At 39.0% G+C, this 14039-nt stretch overlaps 1 pseudogene across 1 annotated transcript in view; it reads right to left on the minus strand.

The window, feature by feature from the left end:
- Positions 1-2334: 2334 nt before the first annotated feature.
- LOC149200430 (uncharacterized) overlaps positions 2335-14039 on the minus strand; it is a 98968-nt pseudogene continuing 87263 nt past the window's right edge. Inside the window, exons 3-4 of the transcript XR_016253843.1 lie at positions 3319-3474; positions 2335-3053 (exon numbers count right to left, since the gene is read on the minus strand). The product of XR_016253843.1 is annotated as an uncharacterized LOC149200430 (transcript). The remainder of the gene's footprint in view (positions 3054-3318; positions 3475-14039) is intronic.

Genomic DNA, 14039 nt, shown 5'->3' on the forward strand with positions numbered 1-14039 from the left:
ACATGTTAATAGGACAAAATGTCTTCGCCAACAGTAAGGGGTTTTCCCCAAGAAGGAACCCCAATCACAACAATGTTACATTTATTGTTATCACCAAATTATCATTGGGGATCCAAAATTTAAATTATCAGCAATATCAAGGAAAATATAAAAAATTATCAGAAAATGCTAAAAAATACAAAAATAATCTCTTTTTTTTTCAAAATTTTTAACTTCTAAAACAACATCAACATCAAACAAACACATTGCTACATAAATATGAAAATAAAATCCATATAGAAGATGTATAAGACATCAAATGATACACCACATGTTGATGTTGAAATATGATATTTGTTCAGTCATAAGATCTAATAGAATCATATAAAATCATTTCAAAATCATAAAGAATCATATAAAATTGATATATCTCATGAGATGAACCATGGCAATGAAAACAACAGATTTCCCCTTGTTTCCTTGATGGAAAATAGCCACAACATCCTCAACAATGTTATTAAAACTAGACCAAAAGATTGGTCGACCAAAAAATACATAAAATATTCAAATTTTGAAAAGAACATATAATTCATATGCATCCATATGAATCCAAATTATTATACACAAATATGCAAAATTTCTCATGTATATAGCAAGGGCACATATGACTAGAAAATCACCAAGTGCAATCCATCTCTGAACAAAATAGATCAATAGAGAGGCTTTAAATTAACTCTAAAATCCAAAGAAAATCATGCTACACCAAACAACTACATAACATCAAAATCATTGCCTATATTGTGATCCTCTTCATTAAGATTACCCTCTAAACATTAAAATAAGATAGAAAAAGCTTAACATCCTAATCAATGATTTTGCTTGAGGGAAGTGTACAATTTCACTAGGTTCATGAAGGAGGAGCTCAAAAGTCAATGTTACCAACATCGAGGTACGTAGAGGGTTTGGTGATCTTGATTAAATGTTAGTTCCATACCCTCATACATCACAAAATCCACTAGAAACGTTGCAATCCCACCAATACTAAAATCCTAAAAACTATCAAGTCTACTGGATTTTGAATGGAATCTAAAATTCTACTTTCTCCATATGAATTCCAATGAGGTCGAAACCACTCTCAAAAGTCTTGAGTCAATTAATGGTAATGTTAAAAACTTACGTAAAAAGATAAAAATAAAAAATAAAGGAAAATGTCACTTTTATTTTAAGAATTTAATATTACTATTAACTACTAGGGTATTATCTCATGAGAAGAATCATGGGAAACGAAAACAATAGATTTCCCCTTGTTTGCTTGATGGAAATGGTCAGACTATCCTCACTTCTCAATCCCCTAAGAATAAAAAAAAATAGAATTAAAAGAACAAAAATTGCTAATAAGTTGAAATTAATAGAGATAGGGCCATAATTTTGAGATTATCTTGATAATTACCTAAATTATCACGATAATTTAAAAAACGCAAATTATTGGTTTGGCGATCTTATAGCAATAATTCTGATATTATCACAATAAGTGCAACACTGAATTAAAGTTCCAGTTAGATTCCCCACTCCAAATAGTAAGGAGTTTAATTGGGCCCCTTCACCAGGTGGAACCCCCACTATTGTCAAAGACATTTTGTCCTGTCAACACATCCGTTGAAAATTGTGAACAGGCATCAGAGAAATTTAATTGGAAAGTTTTGTTTTGCTTAGCATTAGGATTGGACTCTTGCCCTTGGAAGGACTTGTTTAATATGCTGATTTGGCTGAGGTAACTAACATAAAATACTATTCTGCCTGATTCTAACCTAATTATATCGGTGGCAAATTTGTTAGAACTCCACAATATATTTTAAAAATCCACTCTGTATTTACATTTCTTCCACTAAATATAGAGTTTCACAACATCACCTGCAAACAAATGTTAATAGAAATTCTTTTTATCAAGTTACTAGTCAAAGGTTAGAAGGCCACAGATTTGTCTAACCTGAAGAAAATTTTAAATTGCAGTTATGATACAAGCCTTATCGTTGCAGTTGTAAGGTGAGAAAGTAATGTTATTTACTGAGATCTGAAATTCTGAATACACGTATCCAATTACCTGTTATTTCTGTTTCAGATCTCTTCTTTCAAAACAAATTATCTCCAGTCCATAGTATGTAAATTTGTTACGACAAAACGTTGACCATCATCTACATATATATAGTGAACACTATGAAGGATTTCATCACAAGGTTATCCATGCCTTCCATTGGTATCCCCTTATTTCATTGGCTAACAGAAACACAAAAGAACCATGATGAGGAAAAAGTCAACACATAGCTGTTAAGATAATATTGAGATTAAAAAAACATGGATGACAGAAAAGGGAGCGAGACATAGGATTAATAACTAGCCCTTGGTAATTTCATAATTTATGCCACAAATATACACAGAGTGGATGTGAAAAACATGACAGAAATCCAGTTCTTATGTCAGCCAATAGAAGAAAGTCTAGGCTCTGTTGTACTTCAATCCTCAAAAGAGCATGCTATAATTTATTGCCTTTCAAGTCCAAAGAGTCCCATAACCATTTTCATGTCCCTTCCTCACAAAATAGAAGAAACTTGTTCCAGAAAAAAACAGAGAGAGCAGTCACAAGCGAGATGGAAGAACCTTGCTTGCATGAACTGAGCTTTCCATGTTCTTACCTTGTCAAGGGCATTTTGCAATTGTTGCTCTACGGAAATATGACCTCTTTGAAAAATTGAGAAAATTATTCCACAAGTAGACAAAACTAAATCTAGACATCTTAGGCAGAAAGAACACAAGTTTTGAAAGACAATATACCCTCAATAAGAGGTGACAGAAACGTCGTGTACAGAGTCTGCTATGAGAAGATAGAACAGATTCATAACACCTGTGTGCCTGATTTCACTGCTGTATTTGGCTTGTAATTTCAGAGTTTCATTATAAATCTTTACACTTCCAGGCTCAGGATAACATGTGCTCATTCCAACGACATAACCAGTTTCATTACCGGGCTCGCTTCCTTGACCATAAAGTGGTAAGGATGAACAAATCTCTCGACCATCCTAATCACCACAAACTATGTTAAAACTTTACGTAAGAGTAATCATGGGGCAAGAAAGCAACAATCATACATCTGATTCATTCAAATATACTTTCTTTTATCAGAATCCCTAACCCTAAATTCAAAAACTGAAATGAAGGATAAAGAAACACAACAAAAGAATATAAAATCATTCTTCACTTCATCTATTTATCCCTTCCTAATTTTTAAGTTTTAGCAAATCAGTCGAACTTTTGAGGCTAATGCCATGGATAAGAAACACATACTTGACCATAAAGTACCGAACCAAGTCCTCCAGTATGTTGGTGTGCAACAGCATAAATGACATCCCCCCCTCGTGGTATAGTCATGTGTGCTTCCCGAGTGTCAATGCATTCACTAGGAGGACTTCCAGCAGAGCATGGTGCAACATCATATTCAACCTGAAACAGCATCAATTTGAAAAAACATGGGATAGTGCTTATGGAAGTTGTAATGTAATGTACGATTTGCTCCTTTCCAAAATTATATTATGATTCTTGATTGACGAAATTACAGATTAAAGTTTAAACGAAACATGGTAGACAAAAATCAGTGGATGCAAAAGTTCCCTCGCAAAGTCCACCTGTTTTGTCTAAGAAAATGCAATTCAAAACAAGAATTATCGTATTTTGGTTCTAAATATTTATTACTTGTATTTTGAAAAAGATCCTCTGAAGTGCATGGGTGACTTACAACTATTACGAGGGACAGATATGAATGATTGCTTTTCGTCTATCTCTGCCACTATGTTGCTAGGTACACAAATTGATATCTATATACAATGTTATTTTGCACACAGGTATCAATGTGTGAAAATTGTTGTTTAGAATATGTGATTAGCCCAACTGAATCTGTTGAGAGGACATATTACAATTCAGAAGTAAGAACAGCTCTCTGATTCATGCAAAAGGGCCTACTTTAGGAGTTCTATCATCACTATCAAGGGCATGTACAAACTTAGGCGCATGGATATTTATTTGATCAGTGTACAGCCATCTTAGCTCCTTATAAGGCTTTTCATTAGGGTAGACTTTGTGATAACAGGGAGCATGTTCAGGTAGAGCAGAGATGTATTTTTGGGGGGTGATTGTATTGGTGCGTAGTCTTTGTTGGGTGGTTCCAGCTCTCTAATCCAATCCTCTCTCTGAGGTATTTGGCATTGCTTGAGGACTTCTGCCTTATTTGTCCTTTGGAAACTCTAGTTCAAATACGTTTTTGGAAATGAGGTTTGTTCTTACCTACCTTTTTTCATATGTAGAAAAGGAGGTTCATATGTAGTTGTCGGAAAAAGAGTTTTTGTGACCGAGGATGCCAAAGTGTTGGACTCTAGTGCCTACTTTGATTTTGTTGTTGTTCTTATTGCTTTAAGAAAGAGAATTAAATAACATTGTATATATCTTTCTGCCTTGTGTTTATTTTTCTTGGTGAATATAAGAATTATCATAATTTTTTTTTAAATAGCTTATTTTCTCGTCTTTCAAGTAAATAGGAGGATATCCTAGGGGAAATCATGATTGTTGATTTCTGGTAGTATCGGATGTGATCTACGTCTCAAATTTTGCAGGGAGACTTGGGCACATGTATTCCAAAGAACCCAGAAAGCGTTTTGGGAAATTCCACCCAGAGACAATTTTATTAAAATAATTAATTATTTTTAATAGGTCCCTAAGTCTAAACTTAGGAAATTAAAATAATTAATGGGTATTAATCTAACTGTGGGTGTAACTTCTAGAAGAAGATGAGGATCAAGCATAAGTGATCTTAACCATTGATTAGCTTCTAATCTAGGCCGTTGAATGTCAACGAGAAGATTATTTAAGGAGGCTTGAGGGTCATTTGGAATGTTGAAGAATCTAGGGCAAGTGAAGTTAATGTGATTCTTCTTGTCATGATAACTACTTGTGAGGTTATTTTAAATTTTCTTATTAGTACAATCATTCCTTATCATTAGAGTTTGTTTGCTTAGTTCATCAAATAGCTACCAAAATCAAAAGAGACGAGAACACAAGATTTTTTGCTTTCTGCTAGGGCCAAAAACTCTCACTATTTGAGAGGAAAACCCACACAAAATTCTTCTTAGAGAAATTCCAATTGACAAATACCAAGACATGGAAACTTGACCTATTAATCCACTCCAAGACCATGACACCAATCCTATTTTTTACACTATTGAGATCATCATCATCACTGCTATTATACAGAGTTCAATTTCATCATTGAGGCCATTACAATTGTACCTTCATCGAGATCATGGCTGTGCCTTCTCTGAGATTATTAATGTACCTTCACTAAGCACGTATTACCTCTTTAAATATACCGAGATCATGAATGGATGCCGAGACAGAGTGTGTTGTGCTTCCTTATCATTCTTGCTATGCTAAGACGAGACAGAGATTGCGTTTAGATTGAGTTCGTTGAATATGCCGAGACTATACCCATCCGAGACTTATACTTATTTAATGCGGATCACAAATTGCAGAGGCTTTCGATACCTTCAGACCTGTACCCATTCAAAAATCATCTTGTCATAGTCCTCCGAAGATCTCAAACTAATCCGAGTTTTTTCCTACGAAATTTCAGTGGCCTTACTATTCTCATCAAAAGTTGCAAAGATGGATGCGAAGATCTGCTTACTGTGATTACTCTAGCTGTGTATATATAGTTGTCATTTCTCCATAGTATGCCAACTAGACCCATTGAAGAGGTGTGTCGTTTATGCAAGCCGACTTGTCTGCTTTCACTTCGTTTTAATGGCTGACTTCACCAAGAGTAATCGTGCTTGTCATTGGAGGGCTCTTTGACTCTAGTATACATTAGGTTGACTTATATTCATTTCATGCATGCTCAAGAAGAGCTCTTTAACATGACTTTGACTCTTTGACTCTCCTAGACCTATGTAATGAGCAAGAAACTCATTACAAAAATAATATTTATTTTCTTGATAAGTACAAAGGTCAAAATTACATTTGTAAATACAGAACCTAGTTACACTTTCTTCAACACTCCCTCTTAACTAGGGAGGTATTTATAATCGTATTTGTTCATTCTCAACTGAAGAATTTCTCATAAGAAGAATCGGATTGGTAACCTCTATTATAGCATTATATTAACCAACATTGTTTCCATAGCAAGGCCTTGACTGACAACTCTATCTCTTATTAGATCAGAGCACAATGTTGGTGAGACCAATCACTATAGACACCTTCATCATTGTCTCTCAAGGTACATACCCACTCGAGTGTTCGCTGAGTATGACCTTCTAAGACTATTGTTAAATTGGCAACTAGGGCCAAACTCTATGTGGGTCAGCGTATTTATGGCAGCTGATATTTTTATTGGATCCCTCTCGACGAGATGTGTAGGATTGATCTAAAGATCATCTGATTCCGATAAATATTTATGGAGATATGAATTTATTTTGATTATGGAATTATTATCAAGCCGACCAGCTCTTGCGTAGGCTCAAGAAGACCAAACGTCATGTCTATTCAACCTATACGTTTTAGTATTAAATTGGCAAGGACTTGAAGTCATTTGTACACACATTCTTCATGTGATCTCCTCTCCACATATTGGGTTTTTGGAGAAGGAGAAGGAGAGACACTAATGAAGGATGCCCTAAGATGATGCCCTAATCCAACACAGTACACATAGTCACAGTAAGGAAGACATTATTATGTTGTTCATGATGAAGGATATTATGCTGTCCAGGAAGCACCATGTACATAGGTCATGAAGGTCTGTTCACAATGGAGGATATTACGCTATCCAGGAAGCACCATATACGCAGGTCATGAAGGTCTGTTCATGATGAAGGATATTACGCTGTCCAGGAAGCACCATATACGCAGGTCATGATCCACTGTAAGTGGAAATACCCTACTCCACAGTAAATGAAGACACCATATACGCAGACAAAGTGGAGACGTATTAGATACAGTCAAGGTAACAAAGCCACTGTCATGATAACCTAGCCACAGTAAGCAGCAGAATGATGATCTACATACGCTGTAATGGGATTCAACAGCATGAAGACTCTATACAACACAGTCTATACGTAGCCATGGACTCATCTATACGCAGCCATGGAACATGCGGCCTTGGAAACATCGAAACGCAGTCATGAAGACCGATCCAACGCAGTCAACACGCTGTTATAAAGACTCATTCGCGGGTCATATGCAGATATGGAGACACTATTATACGTTGGAAGACCTGATACGACGCACAGCGTGGACAGTCTATACGCTATCATTATACGCAGCAATGGAAACTCTTTATACACAGTGGCAGTGATGAAGAAGAATCACTATAATGGCATGAAGCCGCAGAGAGTTGTTGTCAGGCAAAGTCACAGTCAGATGGAGTTACATTCAAGGTCATGGAGCTGTAGTGAATTCAGTCTCCTCGGATGGATAAAGGAACCAAAGCCTATCCATTCTCGGCATGGCAATCTTGATATGACAAGGAACAGTTCTGATTTCGATGGTAGTCCTATAGCAGACTTGTTACAGTCTTGCTATAAGAATTCAATGAGAATATCCTTGGCATACGTATCATCACTACATTCAAATCTAGCTCAACATGTATTGAAGAAGTGACAAGGACAGCATGATGATGAATGAGATCATGATCAATGGACAACATGATAGATGAGATCATGGGCAGCGTAGTGATCATGAGCAACATGATGGTGCTACACGGTAAGGTGCAGCAAATGGACAAAAGGCAGCACTATGATAGGTGAAGCCGTCGCTTGAAGCAGAATGTCTTCAACTGATCTCATCGTTATAGGAGATGATCTATGCTCTGATCTAGACAAGTCAAAGGGTTGACTTCTGTTGTAAATGTACTATCTCTCTCTCTCTTTCTCTGTTGAACTTTGAAGAACATAAAAGAAGAATTGATCAAGGGTTTCCCCACACATTGTGGGGTTTGTCCCTGGCTAGCGCCACATCTTGTGTCCTCTTGTCTTGGCATGTCTTCTGCGATTTATACTTATGTTCTATCTACAGTTTACTTTAACGCTGATGTGATTACTAACTGTGAAAATTTAAATAAATTGCTCTAGCATAGAACATACCTAAAATTAACATGGTATCGGAGCTAAGGTGAAGACAATGCCCAAGAAAGAGTGAAAAATCAATCACCGAAGACAGTTGGGATAAGACAGAAGGATCAATGGGTTCCTCATAATTCACCTAGAGTGAAGTTGAAGCAGAGAATGTTATCAGAATGACGCAGCAGAAGTTTCTGATAGCATACCTAAAGATCACTTCATTGGGAAGTTCGGATCTAAGGGTAGAAGGAAAGGTAGATGTCTTGGTTATGAGTTCGGCCCTTATACAAAGGAGTGTCCGAATGACAGAGATGCAAGTCATCAAAGACACGACCGACTCTTCAAGGAAGCAAGGAACCCTAGGTAAGAAGAATCAAATATTGTTTCTAATAAAGAAGTGTTATCTTGTATTGGCCCTCTCCTTCAGATTCTTTGGGAATCTAGCATATTGATTGTAGTGCTTCAAGGCACTTCATCGGATAGAAGGGTGCACTCTCTAATTTGGTAGAGATGGAAACAATCGTGGGATTACACTTGGAGCCGAGGCCACCTATCCCGAAAAGGGAATGGAAGTCAAAGGTTTTATGGTGGCATTCATCAATGGAAAGGTAAGTGTTTGAAAATAGAATTTTCTAAAGATGCTTTTGAGTTCAGGGTTGTATTAAGTTACAAGAAGTCCACGAGTAGGACCATGTCCATTGACACATAGCACTGGAGGTTTATGAGTCAGATGGTGACAGGGAAACCTGAATTCAAAAAGAGCATGAAACTACATGTTTGAGATGTACAGAAGGAAAATCATACAAGGGGACCATTCCCCTCAAGTAGCAGGTCCATAGGTTTGAAACAACCCCTGGAGTTTTGAGATTCATGAACAGGGAATCTCATGTAGACAGGTGGAAGAAAGCCCTCTATGGCTTGAAGCAAATCACCTCGGGCATAGTATGAGAGGATCAACAACTGTCTGATGAAGCTGAGATTCACTAGGAGTGAAATCGATCCAAACCATTACTCGAAGGTCATGGATGATAGACCTCTCATACCGGCACCTATGTCTGACAGGTGCAGACCCTCTCATTTGTAGTAGACAAAGGGAGTTGGATTCCATATGTGGAATGAACTGCAAGCCTATGACTACCTCAAGGATATTAACTTTCAAAAACTATATGGTAGTGATATCGGACCAGATTTGGGAAATGCCTGTGAGTTTCATAAACTCAATCACATTGATGTTCTTGGTGAACTTCTGTCCAGACATACTTTTTGCAGTTAGCATGGTGAGCTCATATTTGGTTGACCCTCACTCGATTGGTGCCAAGAATCCTCTGAGATATCTTCGGGGCACAATCTCTCACGGATTGAGATACATTACCAGAAATATGAAAACTGCATGATTATTCGAATGCTGACTGGGCAAGCATTGTGGAGAATCACTAGAGCACTTCTCAGTGCTGGTTCTCTTTGGATTCTGCTTCGATATCATGGATGAGCAAGAAGTAGAAATCAGTTGTTATAAGTACCGTCGAGGCCGAATACATAACTACAAGTATGACCTCGTATGAAGTTGCCTAGTTGTGGAAGCTCTTCAGTGCGCTGTTTGTACACATGATGAATACCACTATGATTCTCTATAACAAGCAGAGGTGGGATTCGATTATTGAGGAATCCCGTATTCGACGATTGCTCCAGCAGATAGACATCAGATACTGCCTTATCTAGGATATGGCAAGTCAATGAGCAAGGATGCTCCATCACATTAAGATGATGTACAAGTCGATACATTTTGTCAAAGCCCCGGGGAAAGATCAAATCTGTGATTTTCCCGAACGACTTGGAGTCGTCAAGAAACCCTTGTACAAGGGTCCTGCATGTTGCATACACTGAGTTCTGGGAGCTATGGGGGGCTTGCGGTTCTTACTGGAACAACATACGATGACAGGGTGACTCACCCTCCCCTGGTGGTGCACACTGGAACAAGATGATTCACTCTCTTGTGGGACAAATGATTTTCTCTCTTATGGAACAGGATGATTTGCTCTCCTGTGTAGCAGGATGATTAGTTCTCCTGTGAGGACTGGATTGATGTGTTCTCCATGGTGATTGTAGCAGGATTGATGTGTTCTCCTGTGAGGCCTCGATTGATGTGCTCTCCATGGTGATTGTAGCAAGATTGATGTGTTCTCCTGTGAGGCCTGGATTGATGTGTTCTCTATGGCGATTGTAGCAGGATTGATGTGTTCTCCTGTGAGGCCTGGATTGATGTGTTCTCCATGGCGATTGTAGCAGGATTGATGTGTTCTCCTGTGAGGCTTGGATTGATGTGTTCTCCATGGCGATTGTAGTCCGATTGATGTGTTCTCCTGTGAGGACAGGATTGATTAGTTCTCCTGTCGAGGCATCCTACCCATGCAGTCTGGGACTCATCGGAAGTACCTCTCATCTGATCAATGAGCAGGGAAATGAAGTTAGGGACCATAGTAGTATCGATGGACGCATCGTTGTATCTACCATACTCCCTATGCTAGGATGAACTCCATTGATCTAGGATCAATGATACTAGTCTGGGACCAGTGGTAGGAGTTGTACCATACTATGATGCTGACTTCGGGTTGGTTGAGACTGGTCTGGGACCAGTGGTACATACTCTGAGACTGACTTCGTGTCAGTGTATGACTGGTCTGGGACCAGTGAGAGTGATACATACTATGACACTGACTTCGGGTAGGTTGAGACTGGTCTGGGACCAGTGGTACACTCTCTGAGCTTGTGACACTGGTCCGGGACCAGTGGTACACTCTCTGAGCTTGTGACACTTGTCTGGGACCAGTGGTAGGAGTAGTACCCACTATGACGCTAACTTTGGGTCGGTTGAGACTGGTCTGGGACCAGTGGTATGCACTCTGAGACTGACTTCGAGTCAGTGGAGAATGGTATGAGACATTCTCGATCAATTCTTCTTCTTCATAGTTCAGCGAAGTTGAGCTGAGCAGAGCAGAGCAGAGCTAGCAGAGCCAGCAAAGCTGAGCAGAGCAGAGCTAGCAGAGCCAGCAAAGCTAAGCTGAGCAGCAGAGCAGAGCTAGTAGAGCCAGCAAAGTTGAGCTGAGCATAGCAGAGCAGAGCCAACAAAGTTGAGTAGAGCATAGCAGAGCTAGCAGAGCTGACCAGAGCATAGCAGAGCCAGCAGATCTGAGCAGAGTTGGGCAGAGCAGTGCAGGGCACTGATGGCAGAGATAATATAGTCGGACTTATGGATCACCGGATGGAGTTCTCCTTAGTTGAGAGGGAGTGTTAAATTGGCAACTAGGGCCAAACTCTATATGGGTCAGCTTATTTATGGCAGCTGATATTTTTATTGGATCCCTCTCGTCGAGAGGTGTAGGATTGATCTAAAGATCGTCTGATTCCGATAAGTATTTATGGAGATATGAATTTATTTTGATTATGAAATTATTATCAAGCCGACCAGCTCTTGCGTAGGCTCAAGAAGACCAAACGTCATGTCTATTCAACCTATACATTTTAGTATAAATTGGCAAAGACTTGAAGTCATTTGTACACATATTCTTCATGTGATCTCCTCTCCACGTCTTGGGTTTTTGGAGAAGGAGAGACACTAATGAAGGATGCCCTAAGATGATGCCCTAATCCAACACAGTACACTTAGTCACAGTAAGGAAGGCATTATTACGTTGTTCATGATGAAGGATATTATGCTGTCCAGGAAGCACCATGTACGTAGGTCATGAAGGTCTGTTCACAAAGGAGGATATTACGTTGTCCAGGAAGCACCATATACGCAGGTCATGAAGGTCTATTCATGATGAAGGATATTACGATGTCCAGGAAGCACCATATACGCAGGTCATGATCCGCTGTAAGTGGAAATACACTAATCCACAGTAAATGAAGACACCATATACGCAGACAAAGTGGAGACGTATTAGATACAGTCAAGGTAACAAAGACATCGTCATGATAACCTAGCCGCAGTAAGCAACGGAATTATGATCTGCATACGCTGTAATGGGATTCAACAACATGAAGACTCTATACAACACAGTCTATACGCAGCCATGGAACATGCGGCCTTGGAAACATCGAAACGCAGTCATGAACCAACGCAGTCATGAAGACTGATCCAACGCAGTCAACACGCTGTTATAAAGACTCATTCGCAGGTCATACGCAGATATGGAGACACTATTATACGTTGGAAGACCTGATACGACGCACAGCATGGACAGTCTATACGCTGTCATTATACGCAGCAATGGAAACTCTTTATACACAACCGCAGTTATGAAGAGGAATCACTGTAATGGCATGAAGCCGCAGAGAGCCACTGTCAGGCAAAGTCATAGTCAGATGGAGTTACAGTCAAGGTCATGGAGCCGTAGTGAGTTTAGTCTCCTCGGATGGATTAAGGAACTAAAGCCTATCCATTCTCGACATGGCAATCTTGATATGACAAGGAACAGTCCTGATTTAGGTGGCAGTCCTGTAGCAGACTTGTTACAGTCTTGCTATAAGAATTCAATGAGAATATCCTTGGCATACGTATCATCACTGCATTCAGATCTAGCTCAACATGTTTCGAAGAAGTGACAAGGACAGCATGATGATGAATGAGATCATGATCAATGGACAACATGATAGATGAGATCATGGGCAGCATAGTGATCATGAGTAGCATGATGGTGCTACACGGTAAGGTGCAACAAATGGACAAAAGGCAGCACTACGATAGGTGAAGCCGTCACTTTGGAGAATCAGTTGAAGCAGAATGTTTTCAATTGATCTCATTGTTATAGGAGATGATCTATGCTCTGATCTAGATAAGTCAAAGGGTTGACTTCTGTTGTAAATGTACTATCTCTCTCTCTCTCTCTCTCTTTCTCTGTTGAACTTTGAAGAACATAAAAGAAGAATTGATCAAGGGTTTCCCCACACATTGTGGGGTTTGTCCCTAGCTAACGCCACATCTTGTGTCCTCTTGTCTTGGCATGTCTTCTGCGATTTATACTTATGTTCTATCTACAGTTTACTTTAATGTTAATGTGATTGCTAACTGTGAAAATTTAAATAAATTGCTCTAGCATAGAACATACCTAAAATTAACAACTATTCTTATCCTGGGTTCCCATCGCTCAAAGAATATCGGTCCTCTTGCCTAATCTTATCTTGGATGCCCTACACATCCTCAAAGAACATCGGATGCCAGATGATTACCCAATCCTCCATTCTTTCTTCCCAGGTGAAGACAAGAATGTTATGTCTATCATGTGTCTACATTTCCATTCATGACCTTCACCTAGACTTATGGTTGTTAGTCCTAGTCTAGTGCGCGACACATGAAATAGAAAAACACAATTGTCACTCCTTTTTAATCAGGGGTGATTTAATCTAAGCTCCCTCTTGATCAGGAACCTGTCAGAGCTCCCTCTTAGCTAGGGACTCTTCTATACATCATCAACTTCTTCTTCGTGGGTCCTTCAGCTACTTGATCAACTTCTCTCCTTGATGTCATGAAATTCAATTGAGCTTCTTCCTTGGAGGAAAACAACCATCGATCACTTTCCTTCTTGATTCTTCATGTCATTTATCTTATCATGGAAAGCGGCCTTCTTGGTACATATCTGGAACCTTCTTCATATGGCTACTTCTTTTCTCTTCATGCTTCTTTCAAGAGTTTCCATCCATCTCATTAATGTTGGTTGTACTTGTACTTACAACTTTTGTTCTAGTAGTGCTGCATGAACTCTTCCATTTATTGTTTAAGAAATCAAAGCATAACATTAAATCAAATCGTACCTTTCGAGATAACTCTTCATCATGACATCTTTCTGTAGTGTTGATTTGGGGTAGCATCAGATGTGCTCTAGCCACGAAATTTGGTGGAAAGGTTGG

This window comes from Pinus tabuliformis, chromosome 2_1 (assembly GCF_031772625.1).
Source record: "Pinus tabuliformis cultivar Carrire ecotype Pingquan chromosome 2_1, CPIR1, whole genome shotgun sequence".
In the NCBI taxonomy this organism is placed as follows: domain Eukaryota; kingdom Viridiplantae; phylum Streptophyta; class Pinopsida; order Pinales; family Pinaceae; genus Pinus; species Pinus tabuliformis.